This window comes from Lissotriton helveticus, chromosome 1_1, assembly GCF_964261635.1.
Source record: "Lissotriton helveticus chromosome 1_1, aLisHel1.1, whole genome shotgun sequence".
Classification (NCBI taxonomy): Eukaryota; Metazoa; Chordata; class Amphibia; order Caudata; family Salamandridae; genus Lissotriton; species Lissotriton helveticus.
The window spans coordinates 2,131,534,948-2,131,550,410 of record NC_136057.1 but is presented as its reverse complement, the minus strand read 5'-3'; the positions used below and the strand labels follow the sequence as shown (position 1 = coordinate 2,131,550,410).

At 44.7% G+C, this 15,463-nt stretch overlaps 1 protein-coding gene across 6 annotated transcripts in view; it reads right to left on the bottom strand.

Moving 5' to 3' along the window:
* CDC7 (cell division cycle 7) overlaps nucleotides 1-15,463 on the bottom strand; it is a 212,609-nt gene that overhangs the window by 68,504 nt on the left and 128,642 nt on the right. The gene's annotated exons all lie outside the window — the stretch shown is intronic.

The following is a 15,463-nucleotide window of genomic DNA, read 5'->3' as shown; positions in this document are numbered from 1 at the left end:
GTTGCTAAAATTGGCTCAAGAGTTTATCCCAGACTGACACCACCCTCACGCTGAGAGAAGCAACAGAATGAAGCTGGAAGGAGGAAACGTGTCCAAACTGCATCCTCAAATAGGCATGAGAGGGTTGGAGGCGAAGAGAATTATTCATTATAAAAGGAAAGGTGAACGGTACTCACCAAACGTGGACTGGGAGAAACTTACCCATTGGAAGGAAAGGGAATATTTTGGTAAACATAAATTTATTCTAGGTCATCTCCCAGTCCTATGGGTATGGCACCTACTTATTTAGATCTTAAATGAAGCTTTATTTATTATAATCAGTACAGGCTCAGAGAGCTGAGTGACTCAAATGGAGCGACGCGAAGGTGGTACGCATCCTGATAGACAAGGGGATACTGGTCACAAATGGCCATAGTTCTGAAGCCTTGAACGAAACAGTTATCAGGGAGGTTTATGGACATCTGTTTAATCAAGGTTTCCTTGTAATCTAGTGGAATTCAGAGTAGCTAGATTTTTATCAGTTCGGAATGCAGCAATAATTTATCTACAAGCAACTTGGGGTTGCAGCTCTGTGTTCGATGGCTATGTTGGTATTACTAATCCTACTAAAGTCCACTCAAGGGCATGCTAGTGGGGTACTTGCTGTTCGCCTTTCTGCTAATATTTCAAGGTATAGCGAAGTTTTACACCTCGCTTGCCAATACATATCAGGTTTCGACTATGATGTGCCCAAGATGAACCGGAAACCTGTACACTGTTATTTAGCATTTATATCCCCTTTGGTAAGATGTTCAAGAATGAATCGCAGAATTTTCGTTTCCAGTGCAACCTGAGACCGGACAGTATGGTTGAACCTTGTATGTAAAGCAGAGACAAGTGGTCTATATTATACTGAGCATCCAACAAGTTTGACAAGGAAGCATCACAGCCTTCTAAAATGGATGATGCGGTTGCAATAAATAACTTCAGTTTATAAAAGATCTGCAAATAACCGATTATGAATTTAGTGATCATTCTTTACACCGTTTGAATTGTTATCGTTTGTGAATGGGGAGCCAGTGGAGACCCTTCAGGTGTGGTGTGTTGTGAGTGTAGCGCAGGCGGTTGAGTGGGATTCTGGCAGCTGAGTTCTGAATTGTCTGCAGCCTTCGGATGAGTTTTTTGTTGAGCGTAGAGGGTGTTCCCGAAGTCATAGGTCTGTTGGCCACCATGTGGAGTCCACCATGATATGCTCTTCCCGAAGATCCTGATTTCGGTCTTGTCGGTGTTCCACTTTAGACAGGGGATCTTTATCCAGTGATCGACTTCGGTCGTACAGGCATAGAATTTGATCAGCATCTTTTCTGTGAGAGAATGAGTTGCGTGTCATTGGCGAAGGAGAGTTCATTGATACTGTGAGAGCAGATGATGCTGGCTAGAGGGATCATGATTGAGTTGAAAAGGATCAGGCTCAGGGAGGATTCTTGCAGAACTCTGCAGATGAGGACACGAGCATCCAGTGCCAGGCTAACTGACTGGGTTCTTCCAGTTCAGAAGAAGACCCATCGGAGTGCTTGACCTTGGATTCCAAGGTGTAGGTGTTAGATGAGGATGGGGTGGGCCGCCATGTCTCCTCTGTCCAGAGTCATGCAGATGTCATATGTGGCAGTGATGAGGTCAGTTTCTGTGCTGTAGTTGGGTTTGGAACCAGATTAAGTGTTGTCAAGGAGTTGGTGGTCGTTGAGGCATTCAGTGATGTGTCTGTTGATGATTTTCTCTAAGACCTTGGCCAGGAAAGGTAGCAAGGAGATAGGTCTGTAGCTGGACAACGTTGAAGGGTCCGCACGTTTTTGTTTCCAGCAATGGGAGCACAATTGCACGTTTCATCCACAGCACAATTTATCTTATTGCAGAGGACAGTTTTTCATTCTGTGGATAATGTGATTGATGAATATGAGGCTTTTACAGCAAATTTTGTACAAACAATTCAGATGAATGAGGAATTAGGTTACTGAAATCCAGTTGTGAGCAATGACAAAATTGAACGATCATTGACCTTCGAAATTTATAACTTGACCCAGTATGAATACTATTGGTCTAACTAGTCAAAACTAATCTAGATACTTGGGAAGAAGCTTTGTGACTATCAGACTTACTGCAAGCGTAGACGAGATTTCGAATGTTGTGAACTGTAAGGTAGCAGCAGGAAGAAACAACTGCATTATAGCATTATATGTAGGCACTAAGAAAAGCCCTGTACCAATTTCAATATCATGGCACTGACAAGTTCCAGCTGAAAAAATTGCAGTCTCTACAGAATGCTGCAGCAAGACTACTTCTAAACATTCCTAAAGGACAATCTACCTTGGCAGGAATCACATCACTGCACTGGCATCCTATCCAACAGCGGGTGGAATTCAAGGCCTTATGCCTGGTGCACAAAGCACTTCATGGTGGAGGTGCGGAGACTATCCAAAGAATGTTTCCACCTTGCATTCCCCCGCGTGCCCTTCGATCTGCCAACTTGGGTCCTATTACAAGTACTAAGATCAGACAAGCAAGATGGGGTAGTAGAACTATATCGCACTGTGCAGCTAAGCTTTGGAACAAAATGCCTATGGCTATGAAATTTCAACCTATCCTGCAGCTCTTCAGGAAGGACTTGAAAACATGGCTGTTCACTACCATATAGTCCTTTCCGTAACTACAGGTCATACTCCCTTTCTTCATACACTAGCGCCAAGACGCCATGGCAATCAAGCACTCTATAAACATATATCCTATCCTCATAAGTTTGGTTCAAATATGTTGCTTTCCTTTAGGCTGGCAATGTTTTGACTTATAGGTCATATCCTTTTATTGATGATGATCTGCCCACATCCCCTGACATTAGACCCCTTCAGCTTCTCGGATATCTAACAATAGTGCTAATGTGTAATTTTTAGGTGTTGTAGGTCACAATCTGGGGTTCTGGTATCACTAAAGCATTATTGGCACCAGTTGTCTCCCTACTGTTACCTCTCTCGCTTTTTCTCCAATAGTTGAAAGGGTAGCAAAATAATGGCAAATTATAAACAAGCATTGGCAAGCCGATAAGTCTCTGCCTTAAATTGCCAATTTATCCGTCATTTATTGCTGTCTATCTTGTAAAACAGGAGAGAGACCAATGAAGCACATACACTCACAGGGAGTGCTCAATAAAAAGAATCCCCTCAAGGATGTCATGGAAAGAGGAGGAATGATATACCTCACCCAATCAGAGCACAGACTGAAATGCTCCCAGGTGGGACAAACACAAATATGGGGAAAAAAGACATTGAATTAAGAACAGACAACCAAGACCAAAAATAAAGCCATACAATTATGAGCAAGGGGTGAAGGCAAAGCAAACTCTAAATGTATGTTAAGCATTGAAAACAGCTAAAAGCTCTCTGTAGCAGAGACCTAAAAGATATATGCAAGTGCACCCCTGGACTGGAAAGCGGTTTGCTAGGATCCTTCTGGAACATTTGCAGACCTGAGAGGAGTGTAAAGCTCTAGCCAAAGAGTAGTGGCGCAGTCACATTGTCAAATACTGAGGGCGAACTATAAAAAAAGGCCCTGTGGGCCAAAACTAGTATTAGTAAAGAATTCTCTTCTTTCTAGGTAGTCAGAGCAATGAGCGCAAGTGAGGAAACATGGCAGTCCAATTAGGAAGCCTAAGAATGAGTAGAGTAGTTGCATTCTGAACAACCTAGCAATCACAATCAGGATGGGTCAAATACAAAAAGATGTAGTAAGGGCATGGACCACCATCTTCCTAGAAGGCAAAGAGAAAGCAATTTCTTTAGGACCCTAAGCAGCCCAAAGCAGGTAGCCACCACCAAGGAGACCTGCGGTTGGAAGCATAAGATGTTATCAAACCTCACCCCTAGATTTTTTGCAACCGTTAAGGGTGATTGGCAGATGCGGGACCCTATCTGGCCAACAAGTTGGCCATCAGTCTTTTTGAAAGGACCCGAACAGAAGATTTTGAGTCTTGTCCATACAACAAATAAGGTGGCAGGCAAAAATGAAATTTATCGCAGATGGAAAAACAATATTCTTTATGGAACGACCCAAGGTTTGGGACTGGCTGGAAAGCCACAAAGCAGGAATACATCCAGGAGCTTGGCAGCAGCACTTGCGCCCCAGAAAGAGATGAGACCCAGACCAGCTCGAAGAGTCATGAAGAAACAAACTAGATCATAGTCCTATAAGAAACAAGCAGTGGTTGTAGAAGTGCCCTCTACCCACTGAAATGCTGAGGTGGACCCAGTTGCAGGTGCTGTGACTGGAAGCCACGGATGGATTGGACTCAGAGCACACCACCAACGAAGATAGCAATCTACCTAGAATCACTCATAGAAGATGAGTTGCGATGTCTGATCTCTAGGTGATTGAATGGGAGATTCAAATCTGATGAAAGGCAGGGTGGAGGAGGAAGTGAGTCTGCAAGGAGTGGAGACTAATTATTTTAATTTGTACAGGATAACAAACTCATTGATGAATATTTTAAATGTTTATAATGGGGATGGGATGTGCCAGCTGTAGTAGTAAACATTTCACCTGCTGTGTTTTAGTGGCCTTCTTTTCCAGTGGGTGGGCAAAATGCTCTTGAGATGAAGGCTGGTGTTTGCTGATTCGAGTGCAGGACGTTTTTGGTCCTGGTGTTGGGGAGTTTGGATTTATAGGTTTGATTTAGTTTACACTCTGATCCAAAAACCACAGAGGTAGGACGTAAGAGGACAGTAAATCACATAAGCCCCCCTCTCAAGAGAGATGCAGACTTTCATCAGCATATGACACCACCGTAAAGATGGAACAGAGAAACTGAGGTTTACGAAGGATCATAGTTTTTCTACACGAATATACATTTTTGACCTAGAACATTAGCGGTATGGGGTCCCTAGAAAAGTATTATAAAACGCACCCTTACTTAAAGTGGAGGAGGGCTCAGAAACCTTTTTTTTTTTTTAGTAAGAAAAATATCTGAGCTCAACAAACTAGGGAATTGGGTGAATGCCCCCATCATCTTAGGGGATGATACAAACTGTGTTTTAAATATAGCACTGGGTAGATTATATCCCCGGTTTTCTGGACCACCCCCATCGAAAGTGGCACCTGGGCTCCAGAAATGGTTGATGGACTGGGGCCTTTATGATGTACGGCAGCAGGGTCAGTAAGAGGAGAGAGGTGTCTCATTTTAATTCTCAGCGCATGACTAACATGTGAGGTTAGATAGGTTCTTGGGAACACAAGAGACCATCAGACAGGTCACCCATTCTGAGTACTTAAGGTGGACTTATCAGATCCGGATGCCTTGATAATGAGTATAGATTGTGCCTGACCCTCAAGCCATGTACATACGTGGAAGCTCCTGTATTCTATGCTAGAGCAGATAGCCCTTAGAAAAACTCTAAAAGAAACCATGCATGTATACTTTCAAGAAATCCTGGATGACGCCTCTAGCACTTAAATGGAGCGAGATTAACTTAAAACTGTGGTTAGGGGCATCTACATAGGCGCCAAATAGTAGGCATACAAATGATGCTGGAAATTGAATTGACAAAACTGGATTCCACACTATAACAGTTAAAATCTCTAACCATCAATACACCTCAAGTCAAATAAAACCTCCAATCCGAAGAGGAGAAAAGTTCTACAAAAGTGGAGCTGCTGAGATACCAAATAGCAATGAGGCAGTAGAAGGCTATTTAGACAATTACGTTAAGGTGGGTTCCTGATGAGGCCTTGGTGACTCTAGAAGCCCCTATCATAGAGGCTGAAATTAAGGAGGCTATACAACTATTTGCCATGAGCAAGACTCAAGGGACAGATGGATTTTGCAGCACAATTTTATTATGTTTATGCTAATTTACTGGCTCCATATCATGAGACCGTGTTGCCATTGGGTAGGCTCTTTACCCAAACCCCATAACGATCACCTGGATAGGGCCTCTTATCGGCTTCTATCCATGCTAAACATGGATTATAAACGTTTGAACAAACTTTTGATCACAAGGCTCTATTCATACCTCCAAGACCTCATTCATGTAGACCAGAGTGGGTTTATTCCACCTAGAAATATCTCCCTATACATTAAGGGACTTTTTAGAATTCTGAAAGATGCTCAAGGAGACATTAGGACGGAGACCAAACTGTTGGCCATAGATATACCGAAAGCATTTGATACTCCGAGTTGGAGGTTCCTCATAGCAGTTCTGAGATGAATGCATATAGGAGAAGCCCAGACCATTTAGATAAAACAGAAACGGACAGGTTGATTTTGAACTCCTATCAAATATATCGTGGGACAGAACATGGCTGCCCTCTCGCTCCAATGCACTTTGCAATTGCTTTAGAGCTATTCGTTGAAATAATTAGGACACATTGCAGAGACTGGGAATACCACTAAGGGACAGTGTGCAGTAAACTTCTCTTGATGCAGACAACTTGCTCCTGTTCCTTAGAGATGGGCAAACAGGAGTTGATCCAGTGGTACACTCCCTCCCCCCCAGTAGCCTGCCAGAGTTTCAGGTCATAGGAACAACTGGGCAAAGTCAAGTGCATACCCTCTAGACATTGACTTAGTGATGGAACCAACTAGGATTAGATATGGATGGGATATTATAGGAGGCTATTAAGAACATGCCCCAACAGCCATATGAAGAAATGTTATATTTTGTGAGTCCCTAAATTATTATAATTATTACATTTATAGAGTGCACTGTTACCCGACAGGTGTCCTGAAGCTAGTGCTAAAGGCTTTATATCATAGCAAAACTGGCTGGTGGGGTCTAATGTTACAGATTATAAAGCCAAGTTTTAAGTAGATTCCTAAAAGAAAGCTGAATATCTATCACACTTAGAGCGAGTGGGATGCTGTTCCAGAGGTGGGCAGTCTGACAGGAAAATGTCTGCTACCTATCCTTACTCTTTTGAACTTTGGTGTTAGCCATGAGCAGGTATCTACTTGGGCAGAAATGTACAAACTTGCCTTGTAGATAAAGAGGCCTGCCTTGATAGATAGCCCTCTGAACCATGAACAATTATTTTAACCACTTGTTTTTTTTTAAAGGTAGCCAGTAGAGCGTATCAAAGGCTTCTGTTGCTGAGGTGTAAAGGGGTGAGCGTGTACTAACCTGGATGCTGCGGTTTGAATCCGATAGAGACATTTCAAGAGATATTCTGGGGATCCTAACAATAAAACATTACAATAGTCTAACCTACTTAAGATTGCTGATTGTGCATCCAGAGATAGAGTATGGCTGGGGAAGTAAGTATGGATTTTCTGCAGGATCCTCAAAATTAAAAAACATGATGTCCTGTCAAAATCAATAAAAAGATATTAAAAAAATATGATTATGTATATTCAAGAGTATTTGAAATGTTTTGCTCATGATTAAGGTGGCCATCAATTGTCCTTTTTGCATGTCACCCTGAGTGGGACGGGTATGCCCAGACGTGGGTCCCATGCTCTCCATGCCACTGGAGTCAGGCTATCCTGGCTGATGACGGCTGAAAGCCCGAAACTGGTCCTAGGATGCTTGTTTCCAGTTCAGGGAGGACCTGGCCTAGGGGTTCGGGCTGGACTGTTCCCATTGGGCGCAGGGTCAAGACTGATCTGCACATGGCTGGGTCCAAACTGGAATGGCATGGTGAGCAAAAAAACAATGGATTTAGGCCCAGATCTATGTACTGGGGTGAATATATGACATTGTTATGCCTTCTGTCCATCAATTGTTCTTTCTGCATGACTAAGGTGGCAGCTGGTGTGAAAATTCCTTGAGAACATACACAATGTTTATTGGGTCGAATTAAGAGAACGAAGGCCACTAGGAAGAGGTGGAGGTTTATAGATTTGACCCATATCGCTCCTATAGCAAACTTGGCAATGGTAAAGCCCCTGGTAGAACAAAGCTGTTAAACTGTGTAATTAAATGGACGAAGGCAAAGTTGGCCACATTGATAGCCCTTCGAAACAGGAATCATCATAACCTATTACCTACAGCTAAATGGCATACAATCCTGTTGGCCCTAGAAGCAAAAACAGACAATCGCCCACCATGATACCATTTCAGGTTTTAGATCAAAACAATGAGGAAAATTATTTCAATTTTACCGATATATTTCCTCATCACCTCTAACATTATACTGGTTGATAAAATGCATCATTGAAATCCTTAGCATACAATGAAAGCACTTTTTGGTTAAATGGGAAGGGAGGAGAGAGAAAGAGTTGGGAATTTTTTGCTTAATTGATTTGATGTCTGAATGTTCTTGGACAGGTAAGAAAAGACATCCTGTATTTCTCATTGTCTGAAAAATGGTATGGATAATTCTACATGTTATCTGTTTGATATAAACTGAATAAAGAGTGAATACAAAATATAATGATTGAATGTGTCGAAGGCGGCACACAGATCTAATAATACTAAAGCCACGAAGTGGCCTAGTGGCCATTGCCAGTTCATCAAAGAGTGATGTAAATGTAAATGTCATGGTACTTATAGAGCGCACTGTCACCAGACGGTCACCTTGCGGTGTCGCCTATTCGGCTTCCTGGCGCTGATACTCATACCGCTGTGGAACCCCTCCTGGCTTTCCCTGTGAAGTGTCCACTCCTGGGCACCCCCAGGGTGAAGCCAGGCATCCTTAGCGCTGTTGGGGCCGGTGTGGAGGCTAAGCAAGCTATTGCCCAGAGTTGCAGCATGGGGCCCATGATTAGAATAGGCATCGAGGCGAGAATTAACAGGTCCAAGGAAATTTGAGCCCGAGACCCCACCGAGGCGGGAATCGAACCCTGGTCCCTGGCCAGAACTCTGCATGAGGGTCTGCCGCTCTAACCATTGAGCCACACTCCTCCACAGGGCAGTTTGAGTGCAGAGGGCAGGGCGGAACTCTGTCAAAAAATTAACTTACTTTCAGTAATGCTATTTCTGGTAGAAACTATCTTACCACAGATTCCTCACCTTTTGAAACCTTTCCAGGTCTCATACTGGATAAAGAAAATCTTAAGCCATACCCCTGCACACCGACAGCTGAAGCCACATGACTCCACGCCCCATGTTGCTCTGAAAGTTACACGCGGAGCCCTACAGAGGCACCACCCCTGCGTGCTGACATCAGTTGCTTTCTGAATAGTCCCCGCCTGCAGACACAAAATGCAAACTTCAGACTGATAGTCACCGGTGTGCAGATCACTAATTGAGACTTTTACTAAATGAGAAGAGTCCTGTTCACAGAACAGGAAGGATGGGAAAGCCGGAGCGGAATCTGCAGTTACACAGTCTCTAACAGAAAGAGCGGTAATGAAGGTAAGTAACTTGTTGTTAAGTCTCGCTGAGCCAGCGCATGCGCTGTCTGCGAGACATTTAGTAGGTGAGATTTCAAAGTGCGACCCCACACTTTGGCTGGTCTAGCGTTTGCGTTCAAGCGAGCGTGCATGCGCGCAGCCTCCATCTGTCTTTAACGGGTCGTTAAGTGCACAACTCGGCCGCACGTCATGCGACTCCTGCCATGTCTGCTTTTTAACCTTGTGCGCGCGAGCACCACACGACCGCACGTTTTGTTTAAACAACAGCAGCGAGGGCAGGCTGGATTCCTGACTTCCTTTTGGTTATAGATTTGTGATTACTAGGTTTTTTTCCTATGGCTGCAGCGTTGTCCTGTCATGTTGCAGCCTGGTGTTGAGTTCTATTATCTGCTCACTGCCACACCACCGCTTCCTGATTGGTAGCTCTAACTCTAGGCTTCTGCAGGTTTCTTAAGTTGTGATTACTTGTTTTTTTCTCTCTGTCTGCAGCGTTGTCCCGTCATGTTGCAGCCTGGTGTTGAGTTCTATTATCTGCTCACTGCCACACCACCGCTTCCTGATTGGTAGCTCTAGCTCACAGCTTCTGCAGGTTACTGAAGCAATAATGATTGCCTGTTAAAATTGTGTGGCTGGCAGAACTCTTATTCAACTGAGTCGCGGCATCTATCACCACTAAGAGTAGAAAGAACTAATTCCGAACTTTACATCGGACGGCACAATAGAAACTGCTATTTCACCAGTGCTTGTTGGATCCATTTCACAGGGAAGCAACTAAATGAAAGAAGGAAAGAGAGGTGGGCTGCTCGCATGCACCACTCGCGAGCTTGCTGTTTTGGTTATAGATTTGTGTTGACTTGTTTTTTTTTCTCTGTCTGCAGCATTGTCCCGTCATGTTGCAGCCTGGTGTCGAGTTCTATTATTTGCTCACTGCCACACCACCGCTTCCTGATTGGTAGCTCTAACTCACGGCTTCTGCAGGTTGCTTAAGCAATCATGATTACCGGTTAAAATCGTGTGGCTGGGTGAACTCTTATTCAACTGAGTCGCGGCATCTATTACTACTTTAAGAGTAGATAGAACTCATACCGAACTTTACATCGGACGGCACAATAGAAACTGCTATTTCACCTTTTAGTATACCTTGAACTACAACCTGAGGATTTCAGTTTGCGTTCGAGATCATTTGTTTTAAAGTGTCTGCTTGACTGGATTCTTTTGTTCAGAACAATCTTGCTTTTCTATACCCACCTGAACACTGCCCCATCGTTACATGCTCAGGATATTTGACTGCTCTGTTGTGAAGCATGTAATGTATTTCTGAATGCGCTGCATTCTAAACATGGCTATTTCATTGTTTCCTTTTTATAAATCTCCTCCAAAATGTTTGAGGAAATTAACTATATATAAGCATTATTAGCAAAGCCAATAGGTCTCGCCTTTGAGACTATTGGCTCTGTCATTGACTTTTGTTCCTGCTGTACAGCATGGCATTGACAACTTTGGCAATGATATGCAGCTTTGCTGCATAGTAGGGTGGCTGGTGTGCACCCTGGCTACTATAATTTGTTTTAAGAAGACCATTATGCATCCAGCATGCACTTTTAACAAAAGCCACACTGTAAAGCATCCGGACCGCTGTACAGCATGGCTACAAAACCTTGCTAATAGGTCTCACCACCATCACATGTCAGCAGCACAACACACTGACTACAAGCATTGGCATAGCCAATAGGTCTCGCCTTTGGGACCTTATAAGTGTTTACCCATGCAACAGTTAATGTTGTTGCACCAAGGATATTGTGCTGCATAACTAAATACTTATAAGGTCCCAAAAGCGAGACCTTTTGGCTATGCCAATGCTTGTTCCGATAGAAACTTACCAGCAGATTCCTCACCTTTTAAGTACATACCAAAGCAGTCCGTCCAAGGAAGTGGGTCTACGACCAAACTCAAACCAAAAAGTCCTGCAGGACTGAGCGGGCCGAGTGCCCTCCTCAATGGACCTCATTGTCATGGAAAAAGTGGTTCGTGAACATGTGGAGGGACGCCCAAGTAACTTGCCTGGCAAGTCCATAGGACAGGCACTCCATGTGCCAACGCAGTTGTAGCAGTCTTGGCTCTGGTAGAGTGAGCCCATAAGCCATCTGGGGCATGCTTTTAAGCCAGTGCATAATCAATCTTATTGCAGAGAACGATTCAGAGATGGATGGTCCTCTTATGTACAGCCTTGCTTTTCTTTGCTCTATGAATCTAATAGAGTTAATCGTTCACCCGGTGTTCTCTAGTATGCTCAAAATAAAAACTACGGGCCTTTTTCGTATCTAATTGAAGGAGTCTCTCCTCCTTATTAGAGGGGTGAGATGAAGCAAAGAATGCCGGAAGGGTAATGTTCTGCCCGACACAAAATGAAGTCACTACTTTCGGAAGGAAGGAGGCTTGAGTCTGTAGAACCAGCTTATCTAGATAGAAGGAGATTTAAGGTGCGATGACGGAGAGGGCTTGTAGCTCATTTAACCATCACGCTGATGTTATGGCTACCAGAAATACTGTTTTGAGCGTGAGCAGACGAAGAGGACAGCTGTGGAGAGGTTCTCAAGGGGACACACCTGTGGATTGTAAGAACCAAGTTCAGATCCCATTGTGGCATGATAAAAGGAGAAGGGGAACATATACTGCAAACCCTTAAGAAAATACATCACTGTAGGTGATGTAAAGAAAGAGGGTAGGTCTGGCAACCACAAAAAGGACAAGTCGTTGAGGTAGGGGAAGACTGGGACCCAAGACATCTGAAGATGTGCTGCAATCACCATCATCACTTTCTTGAACACCTGAGAGGCGCTGGTACAGCCAAAAGGGAGCACAGTAAACTCAAGATGCTGGTTACCCACCATGAACCACAGGTAATGCCTGTGGGCCTGCAGGAAAGGGATGTGGAAATATGTATCCTGCAGGTCCAGCGCTACCACCCAGACTCAATGTTCAAGGGCAAACAGACCTGGGCCAGGGTGAACACTTTGAACATGTCTTTCCGCAGAAAGGCATTGAGAGAAGAAAATCTAAAATGGAAAGTAGGGCCCGCATCCTTATTCAGCACCAGGAAGAAGCGGGAATAACAACCAAAACCAACTTCTGGCAAAGTACCCGGTGTATGGCTCCCTTAGCCAAAATAACCTGCACTTCCTGACAGATGGCCCTCCATCAGCCTGTCTGTGGATGATCGAAGGTATGTTGAAAAATGGTAAGGTGGGACCTCAGGAAACAATTCCAGGACTCGCTTGTCTGAAGTTACTGTCTGTCACCTTGGCAGTAAATGTTTAATCCTCGGACATGGTGGCTGTGCACCATCAAAGGTACGCTGAAGAGACTTCGGGTGCAGCATCTGGGGGCACAGAAAACTACGGTGCACACTGTCCCCGTTGCTCTTCACTGAGGGCACCACAGCCACTGTCATGCTAAGGCTGGGGAGAGTGCTGTACTGGTTGGGGTTGCTGGTGGTATTAAAATCCCCTAACACACACAGACGTGGTAAAAGTGCGGAGGTGGCTGGCCGGTAGGAGCAGACACACCCCAGGAGCATCCTGTGTATCTATCAACTTTGAAACACTACAAGGTTGAATCGGTCTTATCCCTAAAATGTTGGAAGTCATCAAATGGCATGTCCGTAAAATTGACCTGGGCGCCTCCTGAAAAGCAAGTTGACTGCATTGAGACCGCATTGAGACCATCCTGTTTGGCCTAGGAAAATATATCCCACACTTTTTCCAGGACTAAAGGCAATACTATGCAGCTGGAATTTACACAGCGAAGGACCGGACTTGTAGAGGAAAAAACCTGCTTACCAAATGTATCCATACTTTTCAGTTCCCAGTCAGTGGGAGTGCTGGGAAACGAGTTCAGATTTACTCTGCTAGCAAAAGCCTGCACCACAAGGCTCTCAGAAGTTGGGTGCTGCGTGCAAAAGACTGGGTGGTGTGAGCAGGGAGGTGACGCCTGGTGAGTCACCGGTGGGCCTGAGCAGGCTTTGGCACAGGTATTTAAAAACATCAGTAATAGCCTCTTTGAATGGAAGTAGGGGCTTGTCCACCAGGTTGCAACATCTCTATTAAGACATTTGCTTTAACTTCCTGGGTAGGAAGCTAGATATCAAGCACCTCCGCCTCCCTTCACAAAAATATAGCAGAGGAAGCATCGTTTTTGGTGGCAGGCCATTGGGGAGGATGGGGGTGGTCCTAGTCCAGTGTCTTAGGAGGTGTCCAAGAACACTTGCACCCAGGAGGTCTTCATACTAGATTTCCTCTTGGTAAAGTTGGGTAATTTCATCCCCGGCATCATAACCCCCGTTATCATCAAAGCCTGTGCCAAATAACTGATGAAGACCATGAGCCCCTTCGGAAGGTGGAAGCACTGTATCAGAATCAGAAGGGTGGCAAAAAGGTAGCAGCTCAGATAAAAGAGCGCATGGCCTCTGACGAAGTCAGGGCGATGCAGTTTTCTGCATCAGACAGCACCATGGATTGGCCATCGTTGTCTGGAGCATATGTTGCTGGCGTCGGTTGTGGCACCTGAGAGGGAACCAGTACCAAATTCGGTCCGGAGATCCAAGCAAATCCTGAGGGCCTAGCTGCCGGAGAGGGGGACCCTGCCAGTGGAAACCCAGTAGGAAGGTCTCTTGGCTCCGTGGTGTCTGCAGGCATGCCAGAGTGAGGCAGTAATGTGCCACAAAGCTGCAGCATGGCTTTGTAGAAGTCCTCAATTCGCTGCACCATCACCGATGGCCTAGGAAATTCTGGTTGCTGCAGAACAATGGTCAGAATCAACTACAAAGTACATCAACTTCAGGAACATGACCTCAAGTAATGATAAGGCCCTTGTACCTTCGCAGGAGATCAAGAGGCGGGAAGGGCCAAATATCACTTGGACGTCTTATGCTTCTTGGATTTACCCAAGGATTTAAACAGCAGACAATCTGTTGTGACCTTGGGATTTGGACATGCCTTTAGACCTTGACCAATATTGGTGTGGGGGGGGTCTTGCAGTGCTTCGCCAAGAAAAGCTTCTCTTCCCAGTCTCAAACGGCCTTGGGGGTACAACAAACCACAATCACTGCAGGCCTTGGAAATCATAGTCCGAGCCCATTCACCACAGGCAAACCACATTGTGGAGAGGGGGGGGGGTCAGTCACAGACATTTCTGAGACATTCCCCACAGGGTTTGAACCTTGTAGATAAGTGAGTATTCCTGTAAGCTGTAGACTATTTCCAGAATTTTTTTAGACAGTGTCTCAATGAGATGAGGGGTTGCTCCGGATCCACGTCTGTTAGTGCAAAAAGAAAAGAGCTGATATCAACACACATGGTTGGCGCCTATTTAGGGTCCCGCACGTCACTTCAGGAGCAGAGCAACGTCGGTGCGGAGCCACATAGCACCACCTGTCGCCACAAAGGGGGGACTGCTCAAGATTTTCCCGATCCAGTCTGACCCCTGAGGAGTATCTAAAAGGTGAGATATCTGTAGTTAGAAGTCTCACAATAGGTTATATCTAGCAGGTGGTGACCTTCCAAAATGGTGAAGATATTTATATTAACATATTTATCCAAGATTTTAATGGTAAATGGCAAGAGAGATATAGGCCTAAAGTTAGACAGGATAGCAAAATCAATTATGGGTAAAATTGCCCTTTCCAAAATGGTGATACTTCCCAGACTTATGCACTTCTTTCTCAACCTCCCCCGCCGAACCCCTTTAGATGGTTTAGGGAGCTGGGTTTGCAATTTACAAGACATTACGTGAGGTACAGGCAAGCATAGGGTGAATTTAAAGATCCTGAACGATTTATAATGAGTGTCCCAGTGCTAGCAGGACAGTCCAAGGGCCCAGCTCCAGACCGGAACACCTACTTCTCCCTAGACAAAAACCTAGTCTTACGTAAGACGGGCTCAGAAACAATCCGTTCGCATCTCACAGAGCTCATTCCAAGCCTCCTTGACAGCCAAAAAAGAAAAGGCCCCTCTTGACGTCAATGTGTACCAATCCAGGCAATATGCTTAGAAATTGGTTTATTGAGTGCATATAAGGGGACTGGTAAGTATGATTACATGGGGATACATAGTTACTCATGTTTTAACAGGCTCCTTGAAGGAGCTCGTA